The following is a 25,730-nucleotide window of genomic DNA, read 5'->3' as shown; positions in this document are numbered from 1 at the left end:
TGCATTTGCCCAAGAGGGGCATGTGAAGCAACATAGCTCCAATATAGAAGGCAGATGCTCGTAGTTTGCCAGAAGCCCACAGCCATCTCCGGACGTCTGTTCCAAAGCAGCTATGAACAGGGCACTGTGTCATTTGAAAGGTGTTGGCCTGCTCTGCTACCTTCAGTAAGATCCAAGCCTGCAGAACAGTGACCCAGATCTTCACGGCAATGAATCTTTCCCAAGGGAGTGAGTGAGTGTGAGTTGCTCAGTTGTGTCTTTGCGACCCCCTGGACTTGTAGCCCATCAGGCTCCTCTGTTTATGGAATTCTCCAGGCAAAAATACTGGAAAGGGTAGCCATTCCCTTCTCCAGGGGATCTTCCTGACCCAGGGATCGAATCCAGGTCTCCTGCCTTGCAGGCAAACCCTTTACAGTCTGAGCCACAGGGAAGTTGCCAACTGACCAACCATTCTGGAGGATAATTCCTGTGTTCTGGATCCACTGTGCTCTAGGTCACCTGTAACAGCAGGAATCATACTGAATTCCCTGCTACCAGATTGTCTAGAACACAATCTTACACGTACTCGGTGCTTTTAATTATTTTTTCAAATTGATTTCTTTTTGGCTGCACTGGGTCTGCATTGCTGGGCACGTGCTTTCTTCAGCTGTGGTGAGCGGGGCTGCTCTTGGTCGTGGTGCTTGGGCTTCTCATTGCAGTGGCTTCTCTTTGTGGAGCAGGGGCTCTAGAGCACAGGCTTGGGAGTTGTGGTGCATGGTCTTGGTTGGCCCTCGGCATGTGGAATTTTCTGGGACCAGGGATCAAACCTGTGTTCCCTGCATAGCAGGCAGATTCTTAACCACTGGACCACTCAGGAAGTCATGCAGTAAGTGCTTCATAAATTTGCTTATTTAAGAAGAGTGCATGTTTGACAACTCAGTTGACATTCTCACCATCTTCATTCACTTTTATTCCAAAGGCACCAAGAGCCCAGCAGGAGCTGATCTCTTGCTACTTAATCAATTTCCTGAGCGCAGAAATTGAGGGAGTCACACAGGAAGCTTAGAAACAAGATGCAGCTCTTCAAGGGCTGGCATGCGCACTTGAGGCTTCCCTGGAGGCTCGGCGGCAAAGAACCCACCTGCCAACACAAGAAGCTCAGGCTTGATCCCTGGCTTGGAAAGACCACCTGGAGGAGGAAATGGCAACCCACTTCAGCGTTCTTACCTAAGAAATCCCTCGGACAAAGGAGCCTGGCAGGCAACAGTTCATGGGCTTGCAAAAGAGTTGAACCTGACTTAGCGACTAAACATACGCACATATGCTAAATCTAGTTAGTGGTTAATTCAGTCCATCCTCCATATAAACTGGGAGAAAGAGAAATTCTAAAGGTAGAAAAAGCTGGGACAGAGAAACTGAACAGCACTGGAGGTCTCTTGAATTCATTTGTGTCAAAGCAGCTTCATTATTTATATCTATTTGATATAAGATTATCTCCAGAACCAAAAGGAGTGACTCTTGGAAGAAGCAGAACAATACTACCATGCCTTGATTCAGATAACTAAAATCTGACCCCCCTATGCAGAATATGTTGGTTAGTTAGTTTGTCATGCCCAATTTTAGCTGAAATTGTCCTGATCATAGTCCCTGCATGGGAAATAGCCTTAGGCTATTTTGCGCATAAGAATATTTACTGATACAACCAGTAACGGAAACCATTAGCCAAGAAGAGCCAATCAATTTCTTTCCCCTATATTTTTTCAAGGAAGTGCATTCAAAGTGTGGTGGTTATTAGACCTGAAGGATAATGAGTGGGGTGAGGATCAGTGACCATGTTGGATCATGCCCGGAATAGCTAAGCTGAGAAACCCTCTCAAGTAAGAGCCTGCCCTACTTCAAATAAAGGTTTCAATGAAATCAAAATGCCTTGATGAGAAAAATCACTCTCTATAGCTTCCAGTGTTCAATCCCAGAACTACCCAAACTTTTAAAGAAGAAATTCTTTCAGGCTAATGAAAGGATAAAGGCATTGCAGATGGAAAGAGGACAAGTTCTGAAATCCAGACAAATTAAATATAAAAATATTAAAAAATTAAATTTATTTAGTGTTTTCCTTAAGTGAAAGTTGCTCAGTCATGTCTGACTTTTGTGACCCCATAGACTATACAGTCCATGGAATTCCCCAGGCCAGAATACTGGAGTGGGTAGCCTTTACCTTCTCCAGGGGATCTTCCCAACCCAGGGATTGAACCCAGGTCTCCCACATTGCAGGCGGATTCTTTACCAGCTGAGCCACAAGGGAAACCCTTCAATGAAGGCAAAAATGGACATTATGTGATGACCATAGTGTATGCCAGCAATAGTGATAGCACCAAAGAGAATTAATATCTAATTGTGCAAAAGTTATTTGGGTGTTTAAGTTGCATAAAGACTGTTAGTACACTTCATTCTGCACTATGGTTTACTGAGCAAAAGCGACAACTTCAGTGCCAATATGCTAGCCAAGAAGAATTGGAATAGAAGCTCAAGCAGACCCCTCTGGCTAAATTGGAGATACTTACAACATCACCGAAATGATGTGCACGTGATTTTGCAGAAGTAACACCAGCACCAAGCACTTACAAATGGGCTAAATTCTCCAAAACTTCTACACAGGGAAAATGTTTAAGGATCAAAATAGAAAATGATGCTTTAAACTAAAAGCAGCCTTGCAAGTAATTACATGCCCACTTGCTCAGGGTGATAAATTACACTTGCCTATGCTTTTTATACTTTTTCTATGACTTATGAGAAGATCACAGGTAATTTTTTTCTTTCCATTGATACTAGCAAAGTTGCAACCAGGCTGTCCATGTCTGTCTGGAATAAAACAACTTTGATTGGAGACAAAACAGGTGGTGAGAGAATGTAGCAGCTAAGATGTTAGACTGAAAAATAAAGAGGGAGTTGGGGTGGGTGGAGAAGAGAATCACTGAAGACCAGTTCATAGCACTGAGAGGACAGCTGTGCGAAATAAAACTCAACTGTGATCAAAATTGCAATTGACAACCTGAAGACAAATGGAGGGCCAGGAGACAGACAGACAGTTGAGAAAGCTTGGCACCCACAAGTTTAGCCAGAGCACTATGCAAAGAAAATAGAATGCAGATGGGGAGAAAAGCAGCAGAGATGTGGTAAGAGTAGGGATTGCAAACATCTAGTCCGTCAGGTGAACTTAAAGTCATTGTGCTGGGTAGGAGGCTGTGTCTGCTGGGCTCACAACCAGTCTTCAGGGAATCAAAGAGGGTTCCCACAATCCTCAACATGAACATGACTTTCTCCCACAGTCACACAGCCCATACCAGTGACCTTCTCTTCACTACCTTCCCAGGTGAATGGTAGTCTTACCCAGTCATCCCAGTCCAGAGGTCTTTGGTGGCCTATGTTCTTTCATAGTGACCATGGATGATACTCTTAACCTCCCAAACAAAGGATCATTTTTGACAGCTTACCCAAATATGCATTCTGTTGCTATTTCTCTCACAGTTCACAAGTATTTTTGGAGGAAATAGTCTCTCCATTGCTAGGACCACTACCTTAGTCCATGCCCTGATTTTGTCTAGCCCTGGACAGGCAAAGTCAGACCTACTGTGTATCTTTTTCTAATGTAAATTTATTCCAATGACTTCACAAGAGTGCTCTTTTTTCTCCTTTTAGAATCTTAAAATTTTAAAAGTTATTAAATTTTAGAAAGTTATTCCTAGCAGATAGCTAGTACAACTTCCTTCTCCTATAGGAAATCTTCATCAGTCAGACTCAATCGTATTGTCCATTGTGGAGAGGTCTTACTAGAATGGTCTTTATAATACTGATTCCCAAATAGTTCTGTTTGTTTGTGGTGGGGGCATCCCAGGGGATACTGGGCTAGAATGTTATTCATCAGAGGAAGGGCCAGGATACAGCAAGGCCAGGAGAGACCCCCAGCACAGTGGCTAAAACCTTGGCAAATCAGGCCGGTTCTAATTTCTGGGTCAGCCACTTTCTAGGTGATGGGACCTTGGACCAACTTCTTAATCTCTCTAAACGTATTTCCTCATCTGCCAAATGCGGGTAATGGTTCCCTTGTGATTAGTCTAAGAAAGTAAGGGATTAGTGAAAGAACTCAATAAGATAAAGTATATATAGTACTATTATATTGCCAGGCCTTGAAGTGTGTTCAAACATGCTCAATGCAGTTGAAATAAATGAAAGGACGGACTCAGGTGAGGGTGAATAATGGAAACTCATGTGACCTCCAACCATGAGAGCTTATAACTTTCCCTTGTACTATCTGTCAGTCATCTTCAAGGGAGAGTAGGTAAGGCAATGAATGAAAAAGATTCATGATTGGTGGACGCAGAGGAAGAAGTTAAACTGTTTTGGGAAGGCAGCCAGATGTGTGACTGACCAACAGGCAGAGAAGGAAAAGGGAGGGGCCATTTGACTGGAGACTAAGGGGACGTTCACAATTCGAGGGGCTGGAGGCCTGTGTAGGTGTGAGTCTCCAGTTCAAAAGAGATCATGTATAGCCCAAGCTTGGAAGATGTGGTCAGGAAAAAGGAAACACAAAGGGTGAAAAATTGAAAGGGGTCATAGAGAAAAGCTTAAAGAACTGAATGCATGAAAAGAGAGAAAGAAGATGCAAAGAAAATTTCTGGAATAATAGAATTTTTTTTAAAAAATCTGTTTTTCTGGATAATTTTATTGTAGGATGTTTTATACTTTTTAAATATTTTACAACCTGTAATGTATTATTAGTTAAATCAAAATATTGACTTAAGATAAAGTAGTAATAAAACAGGCTTCCCAGGTGGTGCTTGTGGTAAAAAAAAAAAAAAAAAAAAACCCTCCTGCCAATTTGCAGGAGACATAAAAACTTGGGTTTGATTCCTGGGTCAGGAAGATCTCCTGGAGGAGGGCATGGCAACCTGCTCCAGTACTCTTGCCTGGAGAATCCCTTGGACAGAGGAGCCTGGTAGGCTACAGTCCATGGGGTGGCAAAGAGTCGGATATGACTGAAGCGACTGAGTACACACATACGCAGTAATGAAACTCCAATAGAGGCATTAGAAAGGAAGTGGTTCAGTGGATGGCTTGACCCCCGAGTCCCTCTCTTGAAGAGGGGGGAGAGTTAAGTTCCCTGGAGATACAGAGACCAAGGGCCCCTACCCTGTACTGTGCCTTCTTCATAAATTTGAAGAGGCATTCACAAGTATTTTTAGTGCTGGTGATAGGATAGCCATGTAAATAAGGCTGGTGATAAATCACCATTTAGATTCATTAGCAAATACCTCAATTATCATAACTTACAGAGTACTTACTCAAGTGCCAGGCACCACTCAATGCTATTTTATATCATCTCCACTAGAAGACCATAGGAGAAAGGGACTCCGATTTTGCACATTTTACAGATGAACCAAAGCACAGAGATGTAACGCCACTTGCCTGAAGTCACTGAGCCAGGGGGTGGCAGAGCCAAGATTGACTTCTCAGCACATGCATTGAACTGTCAGATTATAGAGAAATTGCAAAATAGAAACAAACTCTCAGCAAAAGCATTTTATGTGTTTCATCCAAAGGAAAATGGACGAATCATGATTTTTCTCTCTTGATATTTCACTTTGTGCAACTCTACAGCCCATTTTTCTTTGAATAACTTTTGATCTTGTGGGCTTAGCATCTTCTTCAGAAGAGTGCATTTGGAGGTCCAAGGTGGAAAAATTAAAATAAAATAGTAGCTTCAAAACTTCGAACAACCTTGTCCAAAATCTTAGTCTTTTGTGATAGTGAATTTTGAAAAACTTAACAATGAAGTCCTGAAAATGCAATTGTAGCTTGGTAACACTATTAAATATGTATACTGTGGTCTTTTTTGACAATTGTATTAATCCCTTTACAATGCCTTCAGAAGTTCCATCACAGAAGCATGGATGCTGTTTTGATCTATTTATTACTCTTAAGTGTTCAGAGAACTGTCCCTATTTTCTAATTAACACTTTTAAAGATAAAAAGCCAAGTATTAAATCAATCTGAATGATGGTCGTTTGTGAATCCCACAAGATAAGGCAATTTGCATGTTCACTTTGTACTTACAAACTAAATCTGCACATCTCCACAGCAGCCCCTTATAATGTAAACCTTTTGTGAGTATTTGTAACTTGAAAGAAAGTTTGGCCTACTACAGAAGCAGTGCCAATTATCTAAAGGGCTTCGTTACCGAACGTGATTAAGATACAAAGATATTGGGTTGTTATTTCATATTGTTTTCTGTGGAGTTTGAGGAAAAGACTTTTAAAACATCCAGGATTATAGATTATTACCTTTTTATGGGAAACTAAAACAACTCATTTCCCCAACAGTTAACTGCTCTCAAAAGTAACCAGTTGCCACTCACTTGGAGTAAAATTCCTTTGATACGAATTAAATTGCTTGCTGATGAAATGCACCTTTCAGCGACCTGTTTGAGTTTCAGCTGATGCTGTCACATCGTTCGTGATGTGAATTCCAGCATTAGTGCTAAATCACAGTGGTGATTTATTATTGGATTTTCAGTTCTGATGAGTCAGCACTGTTAGATGTTGACCAAATTAGACTTGCAAGAACAATGGCACTACTCTCATTAAATAGCAGTCTTTGGTGCCGATGTGGTCTATTATTTCCACGTGGTTATGGTGTGGTGTGTTCACACGTGGTGTACTCACAGATAGGGTTCCTCTGCTTTTGCAGGATTGGTCTTCATTGAGCTTTACATGCTCAATCAACTTTGAAACCATGTGTAAAAGCCCCAGCCTTCAAAATGCAAAAGAAGAATCCTTTATCTTTTCTAAACTGTTCAACCTGTGCTTTCTCTTTGCCAAATAATTCAAGAAACCAGAGAGATCATGTTGGCTAATGAAAATGGTATCAGATTTTTCTACATTGGTCAACCTCTCTCGAACAGCTGTGTAAAAGATAAGATACGGAAAATACTATTGGGGCTCAACTGGTAAAGAATCTGCCTGCATTGCAGGAGACCTGGGTTTGATCCCTGGGTTGGGAAGATCCACTGGAGAAGAGAAAGACTACTCACACCAGTATTTTGGCCTGGAGAATTCCATGGGCTGTCTAGTCCATGGGGTCACAAAGAGTCGGATGTGACTGAACAACTTTCACTTTCACTATTCCAAGACTATGAGAATGTGATGCTGACTTTTCCTGGGAAAAAGCAGGAACACATTATTCAACACATTATTGACTGTCCACTTTGTGTCAGGGATTATCCTGTTGTGGGTACTATAGATAAAAATGTAAACATCAAATCATGGTCTTCATGGGGTTTACGTTCTAGAAAATAAGACAGGCATAAAACAAATAACTCAATAAATATTTAAAATAATATCAGCTCACGATTTCTATAGGTGCTTTATATGGCCAGTTAAATTCAAATGCTTTAAATCTCAGCAAAAAATGAGGGAAATAAGGCTTACTTATCTCTAGAGCAATATTGAGTTTAATAAAATAAAGCTTTTAATAGGACATCTTTAATACAGCAACTGCTTATTAGGAGCCCATGCACAGATTTCATATTTTAGGTTCAGTTATAAATTCTACTTCATCACCATAGCACTTTCCAGCACTTCATACTCAGTCTGAACTGAAACGATCATTGCTGACTATTCTGAGCACATTTAGTTGTCACCCAGCCCATAGAGAAAGCAACTAACAATCTTTTTGAGGCTTCATCTATCACTATTATTAGCTGATTAACAAGAGTCTACTTTTTTCTTTATTATCTTATGATTATAAATATGAACAAAGAAAATATAGTCATAACTGAAATCCTAATGCAACGGATCTCAGTGTTTCACTTTTGTTCCCCCTAAAAAACACTCGGTGAATGATATTCACAAGTGGGACACCATTACACAGACCTTTAAGGATTTATGTGATCCCTGGGATGTTAGTATACCTCCACTTTCTCCTTATTCACTCAAGAATGCAGATGGGAATATCAGTGAGTGAGGATGGAATTCTTACAGGAATAACTTTAATTCCTCCATCTGAATTTATTTTTAAGTAAATCCATTGATGACAATTATTAATCACAAATTACTTGTGAACCAGTTCCCAAAGAATCACAAATGTGCATGCCACAACAGTGCACTTAAAACCACTGACCCAGCTAGATTGAATTCTTCTAAAGTTATTCATACATAATCATATGTGATCTGAATTTTTAGAAATTCATTATGTAGCTAAATACCAATACCCAAAGCCAACCGGTGCCATAATTTAAGCACTTAATTTGCCTTATTACTCTCATTTTCTCCTACTTGGCTTCCTTTCTCTCTTCTGTATGAAAGATTTGACTGTGGAAGAGGGCAGGGTAGCTGCTTAGCTCCCCTGACAGCAGGTACTTCCCTTTCCGGCAGTCGCCGTGTCTTTCAGCCCACCACTGACAAGATGTTGATATGTGGAAGCAGTACCTCAGGTCGACTGTTCCTGCAGCCAGGCTGTTAGTAGTCAGTCCCATGGAAAGCTTAGAGGTCCCTGCCAGGTCCTCTGGTCCACAGATGTCTCAGGAGCCCGCCCTTTTAGTTTGTTGCGGTGGGATTTGCAAATGATCAGCCAGTGCACCAGAGTTGTAACCGACCTTAAGGTGGACTTCCACGAAAGGTAGGAAACCCGTTGGCTTCAGAAAAAAAAATTTTTTTAAGTTTGATACACTCAAAAATATTTAGAAAGAATTCCTTCCATTATGATTCAGGTGGGAACATTTTGTTCTTTCTGTGAATGAATACTTTGTTTATTTTGGGGTGAATGTGGTTTTACATACCCTAAGTTTAACTAGAAATCCTTCTGCAAACTGAAAGCACACTTTCCTTCTCATTAAATTTCATTTTTACCAAAAGAAAGATCTAAGTATAACTGGAACAGGATCCAAGCAGAGCACGAAACCAGAACTACAGGATTGCCTTGTAAACAGTACAACCGGAGAACACTTGGGAAGGTCTGTCTCTCCATTCTGACTTGATACGTAATTGCTGTGTGAAGTCGAATCTATACATCAGGTTGGTTGCTTAAACGCAAATAGCATGACTGTGTAGCCTTGGAGGAGTTCTTTTAATTATTGAGAGATGGGAGCGTTCAATAGAAAATGAAATCATGAGATATGATTTCTGTAACGTGACTGCTCTTTGATAGGCAGCTTTGTTGAAGCTTTATTTTTCCACATTTTAATGAATATGTGAAAACTTTCTAGAACTGGACGTCTTCAGAAAAGTCTTGACCTGAAGGCCAGTTTTAAAAATTCAACAAGGGCAGGGACAGTATAAGAAAAGAAAAAAAGAGAAATAAAGGAAGAGAAGAGAAAATAAGACAGAATGCAGGGAAGCAAAAACTGAACAAGAAAAGAAGCAGGGGAGGAAGGGAGAAAGAGTAGAGAGAATTGGAGAAAATATAGAAGTTAGGGAAATTGACTTCAGTTGCTTAAATGCAGTGAAGTTTCAGAGTGGATCAGCAAAATGTCAGAAAGCTCAGGTGTTTGTGAAATTGTGATACCTTCGGAAAATTCACACTGTTAAATGAGCCTCAAATTCTCACTTCTACCTGCATGATAAAGAAATACACTTTTGGTCTGCCAGACTACAATCAAAAAGATGCCATAATAAGGGCATGGCATGGAAGTCTTATAAGAGCCTCTGTCTTGTATGTCTCTTCTATTGAATCATAGAATTTGGACTTTTACATTTATCTGCTATTAATAGGGCAGATTGGTTGTATGTTTTGATTGAATAATTTTAAAAACATGCCACTATTTATGAGGAAATTATTTTTAAAACACTATAGAGATTCAGTGTTTATTTTTTCTTAGAGAAGTTTCAAGGTTAAATATTCAAATCCTGTTCATGATCCTAGAGATTGGAAGTCGGCAGAAGGCTGAGATAATGATGCAGAACCAGAAAAAGGGAACCCATTTACATGAAGGCTACGATACAGGTCTTAGGACAGCCTAGGAGGCTGCAGAAGAAGACATAAAATTAAAGAAGATATTTGATATCCTTTTACCATGCAGACATAAAACGACAGACTTAACAGCCATGTTTCAGATTAACTGTATTACGGGGGCATTTGCTTCATGAAACTACTATTTACAAAAAGACACGCCATATCTGAATGTCTGGAAGAGAAAATCATCCTATTAATTAGAAACTTACTTTATACTGAAAATCTTTGGTTCCACTTTAAATGTTTTTGTTAATGGAGAAAACATTAGAGAAAACTTTTCCATCTCATATTAGTTTGTACTCACCACATGGTTAGAAATTAAGATTTCTAAGATCTTTGCCTAACACATATACTTTTTCTTTTCCCACAAGTATAAATTATTTATTCTTTTGGATCTGCATTCGTCAGTCTTGAAATGGAGAAAATATAGAAATTGTAAGTATTATGGATTTGCTTGTCTGCATTCTATTATAAAGCAATCCTTGCCCACATTGAAAGATGTATTTAAAGAGAATTTAAATATAAACAGATTCATATGCATGTGCATACAGAAAGGAAGAAAGGAAAAAGGAGGAAATGTTATGAGATTTCCTTTCTAATTTTTTTTCCACAAAGCACCCCTTCTTACATGACTAGCGTTTGGAGTGTTCTTTCTTAAATGGATATTTGTTGTCTCTTATCAGTGTAGTACACTAAGGGCAAATGATGCTGCCTTTATAATATTTGTGAATTTTTTCCCTGGGGTTTGTTCCTGCTTAACTATGAAGTTTCTTTAGTGGCAATCTGTTGGTTGCTCACACTGTCCAAAAGTAGTTAAGTCCAGATGTTGGAAGGAAGCAGAAATTTAGGATCAAGGTGGATGCTGTTAGACCAGGGGCCCCCCGACCAGGCTTCAGGGTTGGGAAGGAGGGCAAAAAGGAAGGGGTGCTTTCCTTCTTTTGATCTGGTGTGTTCATACGTTTCTACACAGTGTATTCACTTCTAACATTTCAAGGCATGTGTAAATCCTCTGAGGGCTAAGTAATATGATTACTCTTTTGTGACACATTATTGTTATTCACCTATGCAAGTTTTGACAAAAATCCCCCATTACTCCTTCATTAATTAATGGCAAACTGAGGGTTAGTTCTGCATCAGCACTTCAATTTCTTCATTAAAAAAATGGTCTCCTTTCTCTTTAGTTTGTGAGCACCCAGGCCAATATCAAGCCGTGTCTTATTATACAAAGTCATCTGGCTTGGGCTGCTTACTCTGAATACCATTTCGGTCTGTGCAGCTCAGACTACAGGCATTGTTTCCTTGTGTCGCTATAAATGGCAGAACAAGGTAACTGAATATGTCAATCTCCTGGTTCTACCTCTTTGCCAAATCTGCTCTGAGACTTAGCCAAACACCCTCACCAGCTTGTAGAATACGCGCCCTTGCTAAGCAAAGTCCTACTGTCCCTTTCAGTCTCACTCTTTTAAACCAATACACAAATCACAGCTGGCTGGAGGACGTGGTAAGCATTTCACTTTGCATGTCAAAGATCGCTGAGTTCTGTGAAGGGCATCAGGACCCTGGCATTCCAAGAACTTCCCTGTGGAGGGTTACAAAAGTATGGCTACAGTCAGCGCTGTGTCCTAATCCTGAGCATAAGCATCACATCTCGGGAGCAGGTGCTGGGACCAAAGACCGAAACTGGCTATAAACTCTATCAGGCTTTTTCATGAGATATTAATAATTTTAGGCAGGATGGAGGAAAATGTTGAGATTCACTGAACTGACAAATGTCAAAGAAGTGGGGAAAGTAACTGAGTGGTTTACCCGTGGATCTGTCTTCAATGGAGTTATAGATCAGATGGTGACATGATCGTTTTTAGCACAGCCCTTGTCCTCTGCTCAGATGCACCAAATGAAGTGCCCATTTGCTGACTAGAAATTCACAGTTGAGGTCCACCGATGATGCAGTGCAAAGAAGCCTGTTCTGTTCCTCTGCTCAAGAGTAAGCCAAGCCAACCTTCACCTTTAAATAGCTCCACATTTAATTCTGCTGTATTTAGAAATCAATTTCAGTCATAGTTCACTAATAACTTCTTCTCACCTAAGAGAGAGAGAGAAGAAAAAATTTAGCAAACAGTAACTCTACACCAAAAAAAACGATGACAACTCAGTACCAGGTTGCAATATAAAAGACAGCTTTTACTTAAGGGAAAATCATAATAAACTTGTTATAACAAAAATACACTAAAGATTTTTAAAGGTGAAACTATTTTTCTATTTGATATAAAACCTTAAAAAGTAACGGATTAACTTAGGCAAACAGAGAAAAAAAAAAAACTGAATCCAAGGAAGGTACAGTAGCTACTTTCTTGAAAACAAAACAATCTTTTCGTTCCTGCCATTTGTCTGAATTCTTCCTTCGGGCAAGCTGGACAGCTGCACTAGTGGTTTTTTAGTCATGGGTTGTAAGCCCCACCTGGCTAGATTTGTTTAGCAGACAGCTGGCAGAATTAAATAAAAAGAATGGGACGCAAAATGCTTCCCCCAAAAAAGCTGAGAGAATACTTTCTGGATGTTTTAGCCTTTTAGAGGTTTATGCTTCTCTATTTTTTTTTCTTGCTATATTTTTTTCTTGCTGTATCCACATACTATTTACTATATGTGAATATATCTTGTAGATATTTTCTCTCAATTATAACACCATGGCTGAGGTATAAATGCAGCATAAATGTAAACATCGAGCAAGCAGGTCTTGGATGACTTTTTTTAAATTAGGAATACCGATTTGCTGTTTATAGGTCCCCAAGCATGACATCAGTTTTAAATTAGTATTTTTTTGTTTGTACATTTTCTTTGTTACTTTTTAAAGCCCATAAAATAGATTTTCTTCATCTGGAATGTTCTCTCTAGCTTAAAGATAAGAAGGAGTCTAAATTGTGGGAATGGCATCTTTCTGCATCTGTTTCTCTCACAAACCTATCAAATATCTAGTTTTTGGCATGACTGCTGGCTCTGACAGGGGGATGACATAAACCAGCTTTGTGGTTACATGTTTCACTTTTAATCTCATGGAAATAAAAATCAGCACTGAAATGTCCCTTTCCATGTGACAATTTGGGACTCTTTTCCAAAAGCCCAGGCAGAGGGGCGTTAACCTGGTGAAGCTTAACACACAGCACATGCAGAAGTATCAGGCATTTTCATGCTCTAAGACATGAGGCAACTCTGCCTCTAGTAGAGCTTTGTTCCCATCAGAAGCAAGAACCACCAACAGTGGGAACCGAAGACTCAGTGGCAGCAAGGCACCAAAGGATGACCGAAAATGCACCCCTGGGAAATGAAGAAAGAACTGGGAAACGAAGTAGCTCACTTAATAACCGCACATCTTTCTGTGTGTTTTGTCTCTTTCCCATAAATGCAGCAGGACTGGTGGAATATTTCAACCATCATGGGTTTGCTACTTAGCACGAGGAGAATCCAGCTTTTCACTAAACACAGTAAATATAGTATGGAAGGCTCAAAAAAACCCCAAATGGTTTGGACATGATCCTGATTGGAGAAACTCCATGAAAATAGATTCCAACTGCTTATAAATGAGCAAGGGGGAGGAGGGTGGCTGCCGGTTTTAAAGACAGCATCTCAGAGAAGCACTGACACGGATAGGCCAGCTTGCACCTTCAAGATGGCAATGATCTGCTGATATATCAAATGTAAAACCACTATTTATCTAGCCCATGAAAATGTCCTGAATAGTAAGGACCAGGCCAGGAAACAAACTCTTTAATTAATTACCTAATACTTGCTTTCCAGAGCTAAAGCTGACTTGGCTCCTCTCCACCCAGTCTATGCAGCTCTCCATGCAACATAGACTTCATGGAGCCAGGCGTGATCTGTTCATTGCAGAGGCCTGATTCTCCCTAAGCACTGATATCAATATCATACATTTCAAATACAAGGGAGGCCTGGGCAGGCTTAATCCCCCAGGCACAAGGAAACTGAGTGTGCTCTCTAGGGAGGCTGTTGGCATAGAGCAAAAGACTGTGTTACTGTATACGCTTTCAGATGGTTAGCAAAATGGGTCCCCATCAAAGGCTCGGGAAACAGGCCTGGTGAGGAAGGAGGGGTGAGGTCACTCTAGGATTCTGTCTGACCCTTAAAGACAATCCAATCTTGGCTGTCATCTGACAGTGTTCTATTTAGTTTGATAGATACAATTACATCTATCTAGCCAGATAATTACAGTACTGCACATCTTCCATGTATCAGTGGCTTAGCAGAATTAAAAGCTATAAAATCCTTTTGTGTGTGCTAGGGGGCTTTCCTTTTCTTCCCTAACACAGATTTCCTCTCTCCCTCTCCCTCTGCTCAAGAAAAAGAAAAGGGAAAGAAGTCCCTATAAATGGTAGATTCTGATTCTGAATTATTTTGTAGACGTTTTGTATGAATCTATCAAATCTGTGCTGGATCAACTTGCATCTCAGCCAACTTCTTTACTAAAGAAAATTGATTCTTGTTTACTTCTTTTTGTAAAGAGAATCATGATGAATTTTAATAGGATAACCCCCCACTGTTAGAAAATCTCCCTCCTTTGGCTATGGGAGCTTTGAAATTTGTAAATCAGAAATAAACCTGTATTTTTTAAAAATATTGTTTTAGACAAAAATAAAAGATGTCTATAAGTTTCAAGCTCACCCTTAATAATTGCTCAACAGTCATATTTTTTCCTGTTTTCATCACCCCAATGAACAGTACATTTTTCCCATACTTTGTTAAAAGACCTTATAATAGCAAACTTGACTTTCAGTTTTTAACAGAATAACCTACCACCAAGTAATACTTCATTTCTGGATGAAAATTCATACTGTCCCTTACTATTTTAAGGGCTTCCCTGCTGGCTCAGCTGATAAAGAATCTGCCTGCAATGCGGGAGACCTGGGTTCAATCCCTGGGTTGAGAGGATCCCCTGGAGAAGGGAACGGCCATCCACGCCAGTATTCTGGCCTGGTGAACTCCATGGACTATTCTATGGGTTCGCAAAGAGTTGGACATGACTAAGTGACTTTCACTTACTATTTTAACATGCATCAACATTTAGCTAGAGATGATGTAGACTGCTTAGTAAAATGAATAATCCTGAGAGAGAAAAAAAGAAAGAGTAGTTCTCGAAATGTTGATGCTACTCATTGAAATCTGAGAGAAAGAGTATATAATTTTGGATACAGGCAACCATATTTCTAAGGATTACCATAGTTTAGATAGCATAGATATTATTCAAGATATTATAATATCTCATATTTAACAACAGAAAATGTATTGTTATTTTCTGAATCAAGACATACTACCTATCCTTGGGAATATAATTTCTTTTTTTATTTTCTAGAGTTAAATTTATAACACAAAAGAAGGTTACAAATTTTTTCCAACACCTAGAGTACCAAGTCAGTAATTTTACTAATCCATTAAATGTATGTTTTTTACACTTAAGGGACAAAAGAAACCTGTGGATTCTGTATATTTACCCAGGGATCACTTTCCTGGTGGTGAAATGTAACCAGCTTCTTTGTGGAATGGAGCAATCACTGATCACTGACTGCCAGTAACACTATGCTGCGAAGTGTAGAGGGGAAAATGAAGGCTAGCTCATCCGAAGGAAACTACAAGGGAATTTAGGTCAACAGAATGCAATTATCCAAGTTGGAATGATCCCAGGACACCAAAAGCAAACTCTAAAGGTGGGTGAATTGAAAAGCATTGCTCCTCAATTGCAGGACAAGCAACCACGTTCCTGACAAGACTGGTGCTTCTTCTTATTTGTTTGTCTTTGTTTTGCAAATACTGCTGACCAAGGATTGATCACTGGCACAGGAAATGGAGTGTGTAGACATTTGATCAAAATTTGGCCATCAGATCTACTAACAGACATCCTACATTCTTCAGCAATCTAACAAGTGAAAGAAGATACTGTTAGAATCTGTTTCAAGATACCATGCTGTTGTTGACCAGATTTTTCAGGAAGACTCTGATTCTCAGCCCCTCTTGCGTCTAAGGGGGAACACATGATTGGGTTATGGCCAATGGGATGTAGGCAGAATTTTATACTGTTCTTCTAGCCAGGCCATAAAGCATCCTACTTGATCTCTCTCTCTCTCTCTCTCTCTCTCTCTCACACACACACACACACACACACATAAACACACACACACACACACACACACACACACTCTTACCCATCTTGAAGTGAAATACTAGGTGATGGTAGATTATAGGAGTTCAAATCCCTGAGTCCCTAGTTCCCTGCTTGGAGACTAGTTGCCCAGAAGAGTCACTCAAGCTGGGTCAGACTATGCCATGAACTAGAGAAAAACTTTCATTGCACTGAGATATGGGAGTTTTTGTTACAGCACCTAGGGATAACTTGACTAATCTAATATCCATGATACAAATGGAATTTCTTTGAATTTTAGAATTGAGAAAGTTCAAAAGTTACTCCATAAAGCAAGGAAATGATAAGATGTACATTTTTGTACATTTTTCATTCATTGTTTGTGAGACTGTAAAATTTATACTAGTGTTCTGAGGGGAAAATAAGCAAAATATATTAAACTGTAAGAACTTAACACAATTATGATTTGACCTAACCATTCTACTGCTAGAATCTATTCTTGAAGAAAAATCAAAAGTAGTGGCCAATTTTTGTTCCTGAGCATTGGTTGTGATAAAAAAAATATATATATATATAATACTAATTTCAACAGCAAAGGAAATTTTAATAAACTTTGGTTACATCTTTATAAGGAAAAATTAAATAGTCAATAATTGTATATCCAGTGAATACTTTAGTCAATAATTTATTCAATAATCTAATATTTATTGAGCACCTATTATGTGCTAACATTTATTCCAGATGCTGAGAATATAGCAATGTACAACATAGAAAAAAAGTTTCCTGTTCTTGCAATATGTCTCTTTTTGGTGGGTGAGACCACATATAATAAATCAATTAATCAAAAATAAAATAATTGACATTAGCAACAAACTGGAAAAATATTCCACTGAGAGTTTTTAAGTAAAAATATCTAACATGCAGGAACTATACATACAACACACACACACAGGCACATCAACACACACATACAGACTTAGAAAAAGTAATTGAGAGAGAAAAATAGTAAACTTATAACATATGCATTTGCAAGTTTTCTAATCATGAGCAATTCAAAGTCCATGAAACATATAAATTAGTTGCACTGCAGATGTATGAATTTGAAATATTAAGTGTACAGCCCCGGTGTGGAGGAATCAATTTACATATAGTACAAATGTAATTGGGCAACCAACCAGCAGCCACTTCTCAAGATGATTTTATTGTTACAAATCAAGTAACACTCTGCAAAGTGATTTAAATTATTTAAAAGAAAACACTATTTCTTTTTCAAAAATTCTCGAAAAGAAAGGGTGATGGGTTTGGATAGACACCAGCCACTACTGCTGATAATGGAAGTGCCAAGAACAGAAGTCTAGAACAGTAATAGAGTGATGGTGCTGGTGGAAGTTGGGGGCTTGATAAGTGTGTTCTTCATTTCCCTACCCAGGAAGTAACACCAAGTAACTCGTAAAACTTTTTCAGCTTGTATGCCAGAGAGTGAGAAAACTAATCAAGTGAAAAATTCAAGTGTTCTGAAATGGACTCTTACATTTTCCATTATAATTTATTCTATTTTTCAGAGACAACTTATATGGGATGGTGGAATGGGTTCATACATCAATTTTTCAAGTGCTCAGTATGTCCACTCACAAGTGTTGCATGTCTACCGTATGCTGTACTGTCAACAGTGATTATTTCTGGTTTGGGGAATTTAGGATTATTTTTGTTTTAGTCTTCATACATTTCTGCTTTCTTAAAAATGTTTTAAGGAGAGTATGGCTTGCTTTGAAAATTAAATAAAAACAAAAATAAACACGCACGTACATGTATACATCAACATGAAAGCATACTGCTGTCTCTTTGCTCATTAGGATTGTAAATGAGAACATTTTAGCCCATGACTGAGACTCCCAGCTTCCACTGTAAGACCATATTGCAGATGAGAGTACCATTAACTGTTTTAAATTGTCTGCCGTAATGACCCCAATAGTTTATCACCTGGTAGGTGAGCTTAGGTATTAGGCTCCATGCCAAGCCCCTTACACACACATAAGTTACAAAGACACTGGAGCCCCTGAAAGGATGATCCTCATCTCCAACAAGATCTATTCACTTTCATCCATTCATCATTCACTAGAGCCCCACACCTTCAAATGAAGTCCATAGAGCAGATTGCATTTCGGAAGCAGCAATATTTCTGTAGAGATCAAAAGGAAATCTTGTTCTTAGCTAATCTCGATGAAAAATCTCCAGGCCTTATGCATACAGGCAGAAGGGTCTGCAGTCCTGGATGTATCCCACCAGAACTAACTCTTTTGGCAACAGTGAGGAGCTCTGAATCAGAAGGTTGGAAGGAATCTAAGACATCTAGTCCATCACTCTGCCTCCAGGAAATTTTCCAGGCAGATGGGTATTTATCCTGTTCTTAAAGCTCTCCACTGATCTGAGGGAAAAAGACAAGGGTATTTATATCCATGATGTTTTCTTACCAAATGTGTAATATTTGCCACCTACACCATCTGCAGCAGTTCAGAAGGTAGTAAGATGGAAAGTTAAACTCATTGATTTCGAGGAAGATAATGAAATAAAAATATTTTGCATTACATAATTGCCCTCAAAGATTTTGATGAAGAGTTTATAAAATTCATCAGTAGGTTAGGGCAAAGAATGAAGCCCTTGCTTGACAATGGACAATCACTTCAATTTTCAGAATGCAGACAGGAAAAACTCAATTGTTCCCTTAGTGTGATTCTATACAAGTTAAGACCAAAGACATAAGCTTACTCCTGAGGTGGTCATTTAGCTGTGTTTTGTTCCATGGCTTTTAACCACATCCTTAGTCACAAATATTTTAAGAGAATATGAATAAATTATCAAAATTTATATTTTATTGGGATGAGGAAGGGATCCTTTCTCTGTCCCTCCAGTTATGAGCACCATCATTTTTCTACATGAAATAAGCCTAATTGTTTAGAGTTTGGATACAGAAATGAAGTTTGAAGATCTCCTGGCTAGATTATATAAAGAACTGCCCAAATCACAATCCCTTAATTCTTTTATCCACCTACCCCACTTCTTCAAATTTTAGAACTTGAGCTATTTGAGATTCAGCGGGTCACTCTCCTTGATGTTCCATGTGTTAACCATGCTCGGCAACCCCTAGTGATTTTACTGCCAACCCCAGGTTTGTTCCTCTGATATCCTTTTCCTTCAACTGGTCTCAGCATAACAATGCAACTGCTGAGGTTTTTATCCTCTACTTCTGCTGGTAGGGTGTGATGCCAACTCCACCCAAACAAGGCTCAGAGATTCCAGAGACCACTATTGGCCTCTGTGCGCAGGATCATGGTCAATCAGGACAGTGAAGGTGAGATCTATAAGAAACCACACCATAAGGAGGAGCCTACAACAAATCATAGATAACACACTTTCAGCATCCAGCCCTTAATGCCAAGTGTCATATAAGTGACTTCACGTTTAAATATTCCTTGGGATCATTGCCAGAGGTATTGGAGTCTGTTTCTTTAGGAAAACTCTTGGTCAAAAGCTATGTTCCACTGGGAGTAAGTCTGGTATTCAGAGCTCACCTGTGAATGGCTTCAGCCTGAATCTTATGGAAGCAACCATGATTTCAGACATGAATCACTCAAAAGAGTGAGTTTTATAGGATTTATTCTCCCTGATACAGAAAGGTAGTGAAAATGGCACTTTAGTTATCTTAGTATGCATAAAAAGGTGAAAGTTTTGGCAAAACTTTTCTGCACATGAGTCACCTTTTGTTTCTAGTAAACAAGCAGAGAATTAAGTAGGAAAGAATCAACTGTGCTAGCAGAGAGGAAAGAGAACCACTCAGTAGTCTAGAGGGCAGAGCCTTAGCCAAGTGCAGCCAGTTGCCACTGCATTAAAGCAGGTAAATCACTCTAGAGCATTTCTAAGATAATCCAAGTCCAGAAAAACCTGGCCATGTGGCAAATTGGAAGCTCTCCATGGGTGGATGGAGTGAACCAAAACTGGAGAGATAGTAGCTGACCATTCTGTGCTGCCTATGGAGAGAGTACCCAAGACCAGTCCAAGCCGGCATGACTCTGAAATTTCTGATCAAAATGTGAGCTGGGCCAACGTGTTTTCTGGGGGAAAGTCATTCTCAGCATCTAGCAGGACCTGAACTGTTATCAAAGAGGTCAATGGACAAAGTAATAGATACAGTCCAGCTCCTGTCCACTGGCAGAATCTGGGGAAAGGGGAAGGTCTGGGTAAGAGATAAGCTGGTCTCTGTTCCCAGAGGGAGTGATGAAGGGAACCAGGACCGACGAAGCAGTCCAGTTCACAGCTAGATTCAGAAAACAAGGCAGACATAAAGGTAGGTAAAGAGGCTAAGCCTGCTCAGTTCCCATAGATGTCAGAGAACATCATTTACTGAATCTCTACCATGGGTGTACTGAAGGAGGTGATATTTCCAGCATATCTGATTTGCTTCTTCTAAGAACTCTCAGAGGTTGCTGTTGCTACCAAAACTTGCTCCCTGACACAGAGTTCTTTGGCTAAATATATAGCTTGGAAGATGTCACAGGCTATCACCACTCACCCTGCCCTCATCAGAATCATCACACACACTCAAAGCACTGAGACATCCTATATTAAAAGAAAGCATTTTCATGTACTTATTAATCCAGGATTTCCAATGAAGTCAGAAACATTTACAGTCTTCTTTCTGACCCAGTGTTCTAAGGAATGAACTCTGAAAAGATGGTGGTGTTAGAAGCCATTGGTGAAATAGTGATGCTTAAGTCTGGATTAGTGGGAAATCTACCAAAACAACTATGCTGTGTGGCTGAAGGTATAAATTTCTAACGTGATATAGATCACAGATGGGGGATATGTTGGGCTTTATAAAGAAATTACCAAGTGAATAAATGAATAGGAAAAAGTAGAATGAATTTTCATTTGGTAGGGAGGGGACAATGAATTCCTTCTGCCCAAATAGAACTGTAGTTCTGCCAGGATGAGCTTCCCTTGTGATTATGAACTCACGGAGTACTTGCTCTATGAGTGTCTTTTTCTGCTGGCTCCTTCCAAGTAGAGAGTATTCTTCCTAAGGGACCCATGGATTTTCTATCACCTCTTCATCCTCAAGTCAGTGACCAGACCTGGTACCACTGCTTCTATGCAAGACTTAGGTCCTGGGCAGTTGGGTTAACACACTTATTAGGGTGGGAGAGGAGGCAAGGTGGTCTCATCGGAAATTCTCGATTGGAAAACAAAATGAACAAAAACCATCTTAATAAGGAACTTTTCAGGGCCTTAAGTGTGCTAACGTGCACTGCAGGTTTCTACGAAGAAGTCAAGAGAAACAGACATCCTCTGTAGCATTTTGCAAGCAGTAAAGTTTCTCACAAAACGTCATGACTTCAGAAACCTTTAGGAGGAGAAGCTGTAATGGCTGATTTAACTTTTCTTAAAGTGCTTAGCCAGAGGCACCTCCAAGGGTTACTTTAAAGAATGAGTGAGGGATTTCCCTGGCAGTCCAGAGTCTGCCTTCCAGTGCAGGGGACACAGGTTCAATCCCTGGTCAGGGAACTAAGATCCCACATTCCAAGAACCAAATAAGCCCGAGCATTGCAACTACAGAGAAGACCAAGAGCCTCAACGGAAGATCTTACATGCTGCATTGAAGACCCAAGTGCCACAACTAAGAACCAACACAGCCAAAAAATTAAAATAAACAAAAAAAAAAACCTAAAAAAAGAATAAATGAGGCTACCAGAGTGACAGTCCCCAGCAGAGTCCCATGTAGCAGAGCTTCAAAAAACTGATGCTCCTGAATAACCTGCAGGTACTGCAGGGACATTATGATACCCATTTTGTGAATAGGGAAACAGATTCAGAGGAGCTGGGTGACTTGTCTTAAGTCAAACAGCCAAGCCTGTGGCTTCAGCCTCCAAATCCCAAAAGCTTTGCCTAGGCCACTGCTTCTGGCCCCTGAGGCAGCTCTTACCCTCTAACTGCAGTGTTCCCTGCCATCCCTGGTGGTTCAGATGGTAAAGAATCTGCCTGCCAATGTGGGAGACCAGGGTTTGATCCCTGGGTTGGGAAGATTCCCTAAAGAAAGGAATGCCAACCCACTCCAGTATTCTTGCCTGGAGAATCCCATGGACAAAGGAGCCTGGCCAGTTTCATACAGTCCATAGGGTCACAAAAGAGTCAGACACGACTGACTAACACACACACACACACACACACACACACACACACACACACACACTGTTTCCTACTGTGATGTCACATCCACCCAGAAGTCAACTCTGTCGAAGCACTCTGCATAAACCAAGTGGAGACCCATTTTTGTGAATTTAATTCTCCGGAGAACTGGTGATCAGAAAACATGTGCTATCCAATTTTTCCCACACATGCCACTTCTTAGCTGACCTATCACTGGGGGCTGATGCAGTGTGGTCTGTTTGAGGCCAATAATCATATCACCATTGTAATGAGTGGCAAATCCTATGTAATTTACACATTAAAAGGAGGCTGAGATGCATGGAAAAACCCAGCCCCCATTTGTTTAATGAAATTAAAGCTCTTAGCCAAATACTGGTGCTGAAAAAGAGATGTTTGTGAAGGGATCTCCCCGGCACTCTCGCCCTGCCTCTGAAGAAGAGGGTGAGTGTTCTTTATTCATGATCCCGCCTCTACCTAAATCACTCCCACAATGGGGCCTCTAAACCAAGGGCCCTTGTCTGGGAGCATGATTTACGCAGAGCTGAGGCCAGGCAGGGCTTACAAAGGCATTATGACTAGTTATTTTCAATGACAATTGAAGAGAAAAAGAAAGCAGCAGAGATGTTCTGTGACTTGGCAGGCAAAGCACTAAACCGCCCCAGCCCCCTCCCCCAAATGGTACAAAAGAAAGTTCTGAGCCATACCTGATAAAGCAATTATTTTAGTATATTTTTCTTATTCAGTGGTAACTGGATATCATCATAAAATAAGCGTGAATGACAGCACTCGGAGCAGCCACATGGAGCCTGAGCTCTAGCATCAAAAACTGGTCCCATGACAAGGCAAGAAGAGGTGACTGGCTCCTCCGTTCGATGACTGTCCACATTCCCTATGAGCTCCCCATGACTTTGAAATTCTCCCTCGTCTGGGAACCAGCCACGGTGACGTGTGATAAAGCAAAACAAGACAAATATAATTGGGGCTCAGCCTGAAAGTCAAGAATCTATCATCATAAAGTCATTTATTCTATGGGGTGCTCTTGTTCAGTTTGTGAATGGTAAATACATGGAAATATTGTGGAATATTTTGGTCTAAGAATATGAGTGAAGGCATTAAGGCAATAGTCTATGTAGAAGAATATCCAGAGTTTATAAGAAAACATCTAATATCCTTCAGCTTCTCAAAGACAAACACATGTGCAAAAAGTAAGACGTGCTCACACACACATGTTAATACCCACAACCGTGAAACAGAAAAAAAAAGAGAGAGTGTGTTGAGAAGCATCATTCTCTACTTTCTTTACTCTGCACAAAACTTTCACAATCTGGAAACTATATATTTTCAATTTCATCTCCTACTATTCTCTTCACTCACTATTTTCCAGCCACATCTTCCTTTCTATTCCTCAGTCACATCAGATACACTCTTGTTTCAATACATCCACCACCTGTGATATTGCTCCCCAAGATCCTTACACAGTGAACTCTTTCTCAGCCAAGGAGATCTGTGTGGGTTCTAAGCACATCAGATCAAATATATCAAAACATACTCACATGAAATGGAATTTATAGAAACCAAGAATAATTGAATTACAGTTGATTAGTTAAAATATTTTTTGTGTCTTTACATAAATAATTTTGATTTCAGTTTTATAATAAACTTTTCATAGATTAATGAAAATATCATTCTTCAGATCCAAAATATTTTCATGGGCCCTTAAAAAACTCCTAACCATAGGTATAATGCCTGTGGTAACTAATAAGAAGAAATAGTTCTCTCACCAATCAAGTTAAAGCTGAATACATCATTTATATCAAAGAGGTGTTTTCTAACTATGCTTTCCAAAATAGCCTCCAACTCCGTGTTCAGTCTCTCTACCATGTAATACCTTTTATAATCTAAACTTATCCTGCATTCAATGTTTACCATCTGCTTCCTACTCCTTGAATATAAATGAAATGACATCAGAGACACAAATGACTGTTCACTAATATATTGCCTAGTGCCTAGTACCTGGGACATAGTAGGTATTCAAGAAATGTCACATTGAATGAACAAATGAATAACTATATGACTGAATGAATTCACACATACTCAGTTAATTCTATAATGACTGAGAATTAAATCTATCACTGACATAACATGATAATTCTGATTTAGATTTGCATTTGCATAGGGTTCATAACTAAATTGTGGAGATTGCAACAGTCCAATTCAAGATGCCACTTACAAAAGAATCTGGCATTATAGGGTAGGAGGTGGGGCAGTGGCTCAGTTTTAAGTTTTAAATACTAACAAAAGAAATTCTTCCATCAGAAGAGATTTAAAATCCCATTTTGTACCTGGATGGAATTTTAATTCTCATGGAAAGGAGAAAGTCAATCAAAAGAACACGACCCAACTCTCAGAGTAGGTGGGCAGCAAACACAGCCAGAACTTAAATGTGCAGAGACTCTTGGAAGGAAGCAAAAACTTCCTATTAAAATAGATGTTTAAAATCTTGGCACGTAAAGTCTGTAGTTTCTGTAAGTGCACTAACAAAATCTAAGTTTAGCAACAAAAACATTTAAGTAAATATTGGACATCTTGGGCAGACTATGGGGTAGGACTGTGGAACCCACTCATGAAGCTCCAAACCAGAAAAGCACATAACAGGAGCATCCGGCCCTAAGGAAGAAAAATGGAAGAGAGAGATCATGGCCCACAGTGGTGGGAGTTTACATACAATTCCCATTAGACAGACAGCTTTCCCCATCTTCCACAAACCACTTGGTTTTTGATAAAACTTTTAGTTAAATAACATCTTCTGGAGTTGTACTAATTATATACAAGGGCCAAATGGAACTTATGAAATTGTCTGGGTTATAATTCTGGAATTGAACAGTAGACAAAGGGAACCAGTGCATAATTCTGACTGAAACAGTTTGTATGCTGTGTGTTAGTTAATCTTATTTGATTTTCCCATAACTTCATTATGTAGGTAAGCAATACATTGTCCCTGTTGTGAAGAAGCAGATCCTCAGAGAGGTTAAATGCCTGTTTTGGTTAGGATAGGTTATATTATGCTTCAGAAACAAGCAATTATAAAAGAACCGAATACAGTTTCTTTTTCCATCACACTAAGTTACGCACAGGTTGGGTACCTCTCCATGGCAGCTTTTCTCTTTACAATGACTAGTTAGTTTCCAGGTAGTTTCTGCTTTGTGGCTCTAACACCTCAACAGGAGTCTGCCTTGTAGGTTGGAAAGGAGAGAGATGAAGAATTACATAGGAGTTTTTCATTGACTTCCCCCAGAAGTAACACATACAATTTCTATGTATAATTCATTGGCCAGAACTAGTCACTCAATCCTACCTAAATGCAAGGTTGCTGGGAAGTATAGGTTTTCATGTTCCCAAG

General features: G+C 39.5%; 1 protein-coding gene across 4 annotated transcripts in view; it reads right to left on the bottom strand.

Annotated features, from left to right (window-relative positions):
* GTDC1 (glycosyltransferase like domain containing 1) overlaps positions 1–25,730 on the bottom strand; it is a 571,706-nt gene that overhangs the window by 42,866 nt on the left and 503,110 nt on the right. For 3 of the 4 annotated variants that reach the window (XR_011490993.1, XR_011490995.1, XR_011490996.1), the window contains exon 11: positions 8,463–12,067. The gene's annotated coding sequence lies outside the window, so the exon portion shown is untranslated. The remainder of the gene's footprint in view (positions 1–8,462; positions 12,068–25,730) is intronic. The other variant, XR_011490994.1, reaches the window with a different exon arrangement.

This window comes from Odocoileus virginianus, chromosome 13 (assembly GCF_023699985.2).
Source record: "Odocoileus virginianus isolate 20LAN1187 ecotype Illinois chromosome 13, Ovbor_1.2, whole genome shotgun sequence".
Classification (NCBI taxonomy): domain Eukaryota; kingdom Metazoa; phylum Chordata; class Mammalia; order Artiodactyla; family Cervidae; genus Odocoileus; species Odocoileus virginianus.
The sequence above is the reverse complement of the archived record's forward strand: the minus strand, read 5'-3'. Positions and strand labels throughout refer to the sequence as shown.